At 44.8% G+C, this 7500-nt stretch overlaps 1 protein-coding gene across 1 annotated transcript in view; it reads left to right on the top strand.

Annotated features, from left to right (window-relative positions):
* LOC122247781 (discoidin domain-containing receptor tyrosine kinase B) overlaps nt 1–7500 on the top strand; it is a gene marked incomplete at its 3' end in the record, with an annotated part of 216439 nt that overhangs the window by 65830 nt on the left and 143109 nt on the right. The window contains 1 exon segment of the mRNA XM_086538229.1: nt 697–765.

Below are 7500 nucleotides of genomic sequence, written 5' to 3'. Positions count from 1 at the left end.
GGATGGGTTGAGGTTTCTGGCCGGCTATCATGGCCTGAATCGCACTGGATCAGCCTTTATTTTAATTGAAATGTCCAGGTGGATCAACCCGGCCTCGCATGTTGCTCAGGTGAGCGTTCTCTCTGGCTCGCTGTCGGTCTCGCTTTGTCTTTCTTGCTATTGGACTCGCTCTGGCTCTCTCTGGCTCTTTCTGGCTCTTTCTCTCTCTCTCTCTCTCTCTCTCTCTCTCTCTCTCTCTCTCTCTCTCTCTCTCTCTCTCTCTCTCTCTCTCTCTCTCTCTCTCTCTCTCTCTCTCTCTCTGCTCCCCTTTCTCTTGCATTCTGTGTTTCTGTGGTTTTCTATGGGTTTCTTTCAAATCGTTTCTTTTGCTCTCTCTCTCTTTCTCTTTTTTCTTGTCTTTTCTCTTCTCTCTCTCTCTCTTTTTCTTTCTTTCTTTCTCTCTCTCTCTCTCTCTCTCTCTCTCTCTCTCTCTCTCTCTCTCTCTCTCTCTCTCTCTCTCTCTCTCTCTCTCTCTCTCTCTCTCTCTCTCTCCATCTCTGGTTCCCACAATCTCTCTCCTTCAATCTGGTTTCCCCCCTTCAATATTAAATTCTCTATTTCTCCTATATGCAATCTAAACTATATTAAGAATTACAGATACCAAAATCCGTAATAACATTGTCTAAACTCACCCATTTCCCCCTTTTCTCCCCTCAGATCGCGTATCGTCACTGAACGCCAGACTGAACTAAATAAAAAACGACAGCCAGTACATGTGAAAACCAGGTATGTTTGTCTCCGAAAAATCACACGTGTATATATCTGTGTTCCTCTTCCCCGTGATTGTCCTACCACTCTGCAGTTGAAAGAGGGTCATAGTGTCTGGTATTGTGAAGGGATACTATCGTTTTTTTTTTTTTTTTTTTTTTTTTTTTCGTTACATGGTTGCATACGAAAGTTGTACGGGCGAGGATGCTAGGATTTTTTTTTTTTTCATACACACGGAATTATGCGTATGGATTTATAAGCACGGGTTTATCCGCGCCGTACGAGCGAACAGACTGTCGCTGCGGAGTTGCGGACGTATCGGGGTCGTATCTCGCTTAAGTGCGGTCATATATTGCGTAAGTGCGGTCATATAAAAGGTTTAAGTGCAGCCCTATGATGGACGTCATGGCGGGGGCGGGGTGGGGAGGTAGGGGGTGGAGAAGAAGGGGAGGGGAGGGGGGGCAGGAAGCGGTAGAAAATTGCGGATAAGAAGAGAGAGAAAAAGGGCGTAAGGAGAATAGGGGTTGGGGGGAGAGTGGAATAGCCAAGTGTGTGGAGTTATTGTGTGGAATATGGGGAGGAAAAATGTGTGGAAATTAGAAAAAAAGGGACGCGTAAAATAAGGGGAGACGCAGGGGGGAGAGGGAGGAGGGGGAAGGAGGGTTATACATCCTCTTTCGGTCCCTCATTATTGGGCAGGATTGTGAGTCGGGCAAACAATATGGCCGCTTTGAATATCCCACAAAAAAGAAATTCGGTTTGAAACAACAGCGCTTTAAGGAGGTTGCAACAACGGGAGACGATGGGAGAAGGAGGGAAGGATGGAGGAAGGAAGGAAGGAAGGAAGGAGGGAGGGAAGAAGGTAGGAAGGAAGGAAGGAAGGAAGGAAGGGATGTGCAGGAAGGGAAGGAGGGGAGCAAGGGAGGAAGGAAGGAAGGAAGGGACGCGTAGGAAGGGAAGGAGGGAGGGAAGGATGGAAGGAGGGGAGTAAGGAAGGAAGGAAGAGACGCGTAAGGCAGAGAAGGAAAGAGGGAGGAAGGAAGGAAGGAAATAAAGAAGGGACGCGTAGGGAGGGAAGGAGGGGAGCAAGGAAGGAAAGAAGGGACGCGTAGGGAGAAAAGGAAGGAGGAAGGAAAGAAGGAAGGAAGGAAAGGAAAGGAAGGGAGGGACGCGTAGGGAGAGAAGGAAAGAGGGAGGGAAGGAGAGAGGAAGGAGGAGAGAGAGAAATAGTGAGAGAGAAAGAGAGAGAGAGAGAGATAGTGTGAGAGAAAGAGAGAGAGAGAGAGATAGTGTGAGAGAAAGAGAGAAAGGCAGGAAAATAGGAAGGAAAGGCGAGGAAAGGCCGGAGAGAAAATACATCCAGGTGGCTTGTGGCGTGCGTACCCCAGGTGGGTTATGTATAAACACACATATATATATATTTTCCTTCGAAGGATCTGGTTTATGGGTTCTCGTGGTCAACACATGCATCACCTGCGAGGCGGTATTTTAATTCCGGGATGGCTTGCCCTTCAGATATTTTTGGATTTCACGAAAACAAATGGTGCGCCTCGGCCCCGTGTTTATCACTTCGCCTTTCCCTCTCTTTCTTTCTCTCGTTTTCTCTTTTTTTTATCTTTCTCTCTTTTTTTTATTTATTCTCTTTATTCTCTGGATTCTCTTTCTTCTCTCTCTTTTTCTCTTCTCTCTCTTTTCTCTGTCTCTTCTCTTTGTTTGTCTCTCTCTCTCTGTCTCTCTCTCTCTCTCTCTCTCTCTCTCTCTCTCTCTCTCTCTCTCTCTCTCTCTCTCTCTCTCTCTCTCTCTCTCTCTCTCTCTCCCTCCCTCCCTCCCTCTCTCTCTCTGTCTGTCTGTCTGTCTGACAAATATTCCCTCATTCGTCCATTTCAACACTCACATCCCTTCCCTAACCTCCCCTAACCTTCCCCTTTTCCCCTTTTGCATTCCTCCCCTCCCTTCTTGTTCTTCATCTCTCCGCCCCCCTTTTTTCCTATCCCCTCTCCTCTTGTCCTTCTTCTCTCCCCCCCTTTTTTACTATCCCCTCTCCCCTTGTTCTTCTTCCCCACCCTTTTTTCCTCTCCCCTTGTTCTTTTCCCCTCCCCTCCCTTTTATCCCTTCCCCCAATCTTCCCCTCCCCTTCTGGTTCTTCTTCCCCCCCCCCTCCCTCTCCTTCCTCCCACGAGTATGATATCACGTTTGTTCACACCAGGTGTTATGTCCCGTGAACAAGATGGCTGCCTTGTTCATGTCGAAGGGAAGGGGGGGGGAGGGGTTGAGACGAGACCCAAGGGAAGATCTCGCTGTCACCCTTCCCAGCCCTCTTCTTCCTCTTCTTCTTCTTCTTCTTCTTTCGACGCCATCTTCTTCTGTCTTCTTTCATTCTGTTCTTTCACGTTTTTATTCAGTCTCTTCTTTCATTCTCTTCTTTCACGTTTTTATTCAATCTTTTCTTTCACCTTTTTTTATCTATGCTCTTCCTTCATTCTGTTCTTTCTTTTAATTCAATCTCATCTTTCATTCTGTTCTCTCACCCTTTTATTCAGTCTCTTCTTTCATTCTGTTCTTTCACCTTTTTATTCATGCTCTTCCTGCATTCTGTTCTTTCATCTTTTTATTCAATCTTCTCTTTCATTCTGTTCTTTCACCTTTTTATTCAACCTCTTTTTTCATTCTGTTCTTTTACCTTTTTATTCATGCTCTTCCTTCATTCTGTTCTTTCACCTTTTTTTCTATTTCCTCTTTCAATCTGTTCTTTCATCCTTCTAGCCAACCTCTTCACAATCTCCTCCATATTTTTATATCTTCTCATTCGCCGTCTTCTTTCACTCTTTTACTCTTTCATCCATTCTTTCGCACTTTTCTTTCATCGTCTCCTTTCTCTCTTTTTCTTCGCCCTCTCCTTCCACTCCCTCACTCACCCTCTTCTTTCACCCTCTCCTTCCACTCCCTTACTCACCACCCTCTTCTTTCACCCTCTCATTCCACTCTCTTACTCACCCTTTTTTTCCCCTCTTCCCTCCCCCTCTTCTGTCACCCTGATAATGGTGATGATGAAAGTGCTAATTTTAGGTTAATAACGTCATTGATAATGATTATAACGGTGGTGACAGTGATGATGATGATAACAATAAGAGCTGACATGATAGTGATGATGGTGGTGATAATGATGGTTTTAGAAATTATTATTTGAATAGCGGTAACGGCTGATATGATTGTATTGTTGGTTAATGTAATGAAAATTATTATGATGATGATAAGGGCTACTATAATATTGATGATATTAATAGTAATGATGACCACTGTTAATTTTATCAAGATGAAAATCAGTAAAAAAACATGCTTGAAATCGCGATAACTCTCCTTTTCTCACCCTCATGACCCAGGGTGAGTCATGCACATGAGCCAGCCACTTGTTTGTGACTCACCGGGGTCATCCCTTGGTCAAGAATGCGCATGTGAATTTCTCAAGATTAAATCACATGTTTAATAAGGATTACTTTTATGGCATGGGGGTGTGAAGGGAAAATGTGATATCATTTTCCTCTTCGTTATTTTTATTTTTTATTTTTTTTTGCCTTTCTTGTTCTGCTTGTTGTTCCTCGCTTTCTTTTTGTTTTTGTTGTTTCTTCTTCGCGCCGTTTTCTTTCTTCCCATTTTCTTTAGTTTGTTTCAGTGTTATTCTATGTTGTTTTTCTTCTTCTTGATGTTTTTTTCTTTACTTTTTCGTTATGATTCTTCTAGTTTTTTATCTTTCTTCCTTTCTCTCTTGATCCTCTTCCCCTTCCTTCTCCTCTTCTTTTTCTTCTTCGTCTTCTTCTTCATCATTTTCCTCCACCACCTTTCCCTCCCTTCCCCTTTCACTCCCCCTCCTCTCCCTCTTCCCCCACCTCCTCCTTTTCCTATTGCTTTTCGCTTTTTATTCATGGTAAAGGGGACAGGAGGGGAGGGGGATAAAGTGGACGGGGGCAAGTGTAGGGTTACCCCAGTGTTTCATCCCAGAAGGAAAGAATGATAATGGAGTCAATAAGCGACAGCCGCCCCGGCCACTTGATCTGACCCGAATATCGAGACTATTGCAAGGGGAATGACACTCGGAATGAGGGTTGTGATGAGGCTGAGGTCACCGATGAGGAGGTGAGGTCGATAGTGATGATTAAGGGTGAGGGGGGGGGGTGAGGGTGATGATTGAGGATGAGGGGGAGGGTGAGAGTGAGGGTGAGAGTGAGGTCGCTAGTGATGATTGAGGACGAGGGTGGTGGTGAGGGTGGGGGTGAGGGTGAGGGTGAGGGTGGGGGTGAGAGTGAGGGTGATGATTGAGGGTGGGGGTGAGGGTGAAGAGTGACAGATGAGGGAGAGGATAAAGAGAAAAATGAAAGTGAGGCTGAGGATGGAGTTGAAGATGAAAGTGTAGGTGAGGGAGAGGGTGATGATGAGAATGAGATTGATAGATAGAAAAAAAGTGAACGGGAACGAGAAATGGAACGAAGAAAGAGAGAGAGAGAAAAAAAAACAGATCACAAAAGCAAAAGCGTGGAGTCAGAGGGAGAGGGAAGGGAGGTGGTGGAGGGGGGTGTTGCTCGAGGGGGGAGGTGGTGGCGGGGGATGGGGGGGGGAGGGGGTAGAAGAGACTAGCAGCGGGAGAGTGATATTGGCCTTGTTATATGAGGCTGTAGATTGACAGCGGGCAAAACACAGGCGCGAGACAATGTTTACGAGGGAAACTGATAGCATCAATGAGGAAGGGGAGAGGGGAAGGGGAAGGGGAAGGGAGGAGGGGAGGGAAGTAGGAGGGGGAGGGGAGGGAAAGGGGAAGAGGAGTAAGGGGGGAAGGGGAGGAGGAGGGAAAGGGGAAGGGAAGTAGGAGGGGGAGAGAGTGTAGGGAAGGAATGTGTGTGTGTGGGGGGGGGGAGTCCAAGTAGAAAGAGAGCAAATGAAGGAAGTAAAGAAAGAGAAATAGGAATGGAAGAAAGGAAAAATGAAAGAGAAGAAAGAAAGGGAAAAAACGGGAGAGAAGAGGGAGTTTGAGAGAGAGAGAGAGAGAGAGAGAGAGAGAGAGAGAGAGAGAGAGAGAGAGAGAGAGAGAGAGAGAGAGAGAAAATAAAAAGGAATGCGAGAAGGCAAAGAGAGAGGGAGAAAGGAAGAAGAAAGGGGAGGGGAAGCAGAAGTGTCATAGTATAAAGATGTGTTAATGAATGTGATTATGTGAAAGGGAAAAGGACAGTTATTGCCAATTTCCACACGAAAAAGGTAAATAAAAAGAGGTGTTGAAGGGGAAGGAGGGAGAGGGAGGCTAAATGTAGGGGCGAGGGCGATGAGGAAGGGGAAAGAAATAGGGGAAGATGCAGAAGGGGAAAGAATGTGAGAAGAATTGAATGAGAGAAGTAGAGGAAGGTGGAAAGTGAGGGAGGGAGTTAGAAAGAGAGAGAGAGAGAGAGGGAGAGGGAGAGAGAGAGAGAGAGAGAGAGAGAGAGAGAGAGAGAGAGAGAGAGAGAGAGAGAGAGAGAGAGAGAGAGAGAGAGAGAGAGAGAGAGAGAGAAAGGGGGAGATAGCAAGAGAGAATCAGAATAAACGCAAGAAATAAAACAGAAGAAAATGAGAAAAAAACAGAAGAATTAGAAGAAAATGGAACAGCTAATATTCTAAAAAACCTAAGACGAAACAGGCACAGATAGAGAATGCAAACGACGGCGTGTAAAAATTATTAAGCAAATCTAATTACGCTTTGCACTGAAGGAACACTTGCATTCGAAAAAGAAAGAAAAAAAGGAAAGAAAGAAAGAAGAAAAGAAAATCGACCTGAGATGATAAGAATAAACAGGAACCAGAGGCAGAAAGAAAGAAAAGTTGTAATTAGAAGCAAGGAGAAGGAGGAAGGGGCGAAAAGAAGTGTGCATTTAAATTAGATGTAAATGTGAATGACTATCATTATTATACGAAAAGATGGTGTAAGAGATGAGGAGAGAGAAAGGAAAGGGATAGGGATAAGGATAGGGATATATAGGGATAGGGATAGGGATAGGGATAGGGATAGGAATAGATAGAGAGAAAAAAAAATAATAAAAGAGAGAGATAGAAAGAGTGAAATGGAAAGGAAAAGGATAAGGGTAATGGTAAGGGTAAAGATAAAGGAAAAGGAGAGAGAGAGAGAGAGAGAGAGAGAGAGAGAGAGAGAGAGAGAGAGAGAGAGAGAGAGAGAGAGAGAGAGAGAGAGAGAGATACAGAGATAGAGACAGAGGTAGAAAGAGACAGAGAGTGGGGGTGTACAGTATATACAAAAAGAGAGAAAGAGAATGCACAAAACGATAAAGAATATCCACGTAGAACACATCAATTCTATGGAATCTGGAAGGAAAATCTATATGACAGATAATACTGAAGGGAATGTACAAGAGAGTGAAACGCACTCACACTCACACTGTTTATACAACTTTAAACTGGCTTCGGAACAGAATCTCTTTTGCCCCCCGGGCCCACACTTTCACCAAGCCATGGCGTTTAGAGGCGTGACAGCCAGAGGCGATACAGCGACAGCGCGACAGTCTGTTCTTCATCACGGCAGTCCTGTTATTTCTCTTTGCTTTTGTGCTTGGAAAGGTGTTTGGATTCCTCTTTTTCGTAGCGTTTATGGTCCACTTCCTTTTCCTTTTTGTTATGTTTGAGTCTTTTATTCTGTTGTTGAGACGTGTTTGCACTTCGAAGGGATGGAGCTACATATGGTGGTGGGTCGTTCTCACTAATTCAGATTTCCTGTATCTT

This window comes from Penaeus japonicus, unplaced genomic scaffold, assembly GCF_977035675.1.
Source record: "Penaeus japonicus unplaced genomic scaffold, GWHDUDI00000001_assembly GWHDUDI00000007, whole genome shotgun sequence".
Lineage (NCBI taxonomy): Eukaryota > Metazoa > Arthropoda > Malacostraca > Decapoda > Penaeidae > Penaeus > Penaeus japonicus.
This window is presented reverse-complemented; position numbering and strand designations above follow the sequence as displayed.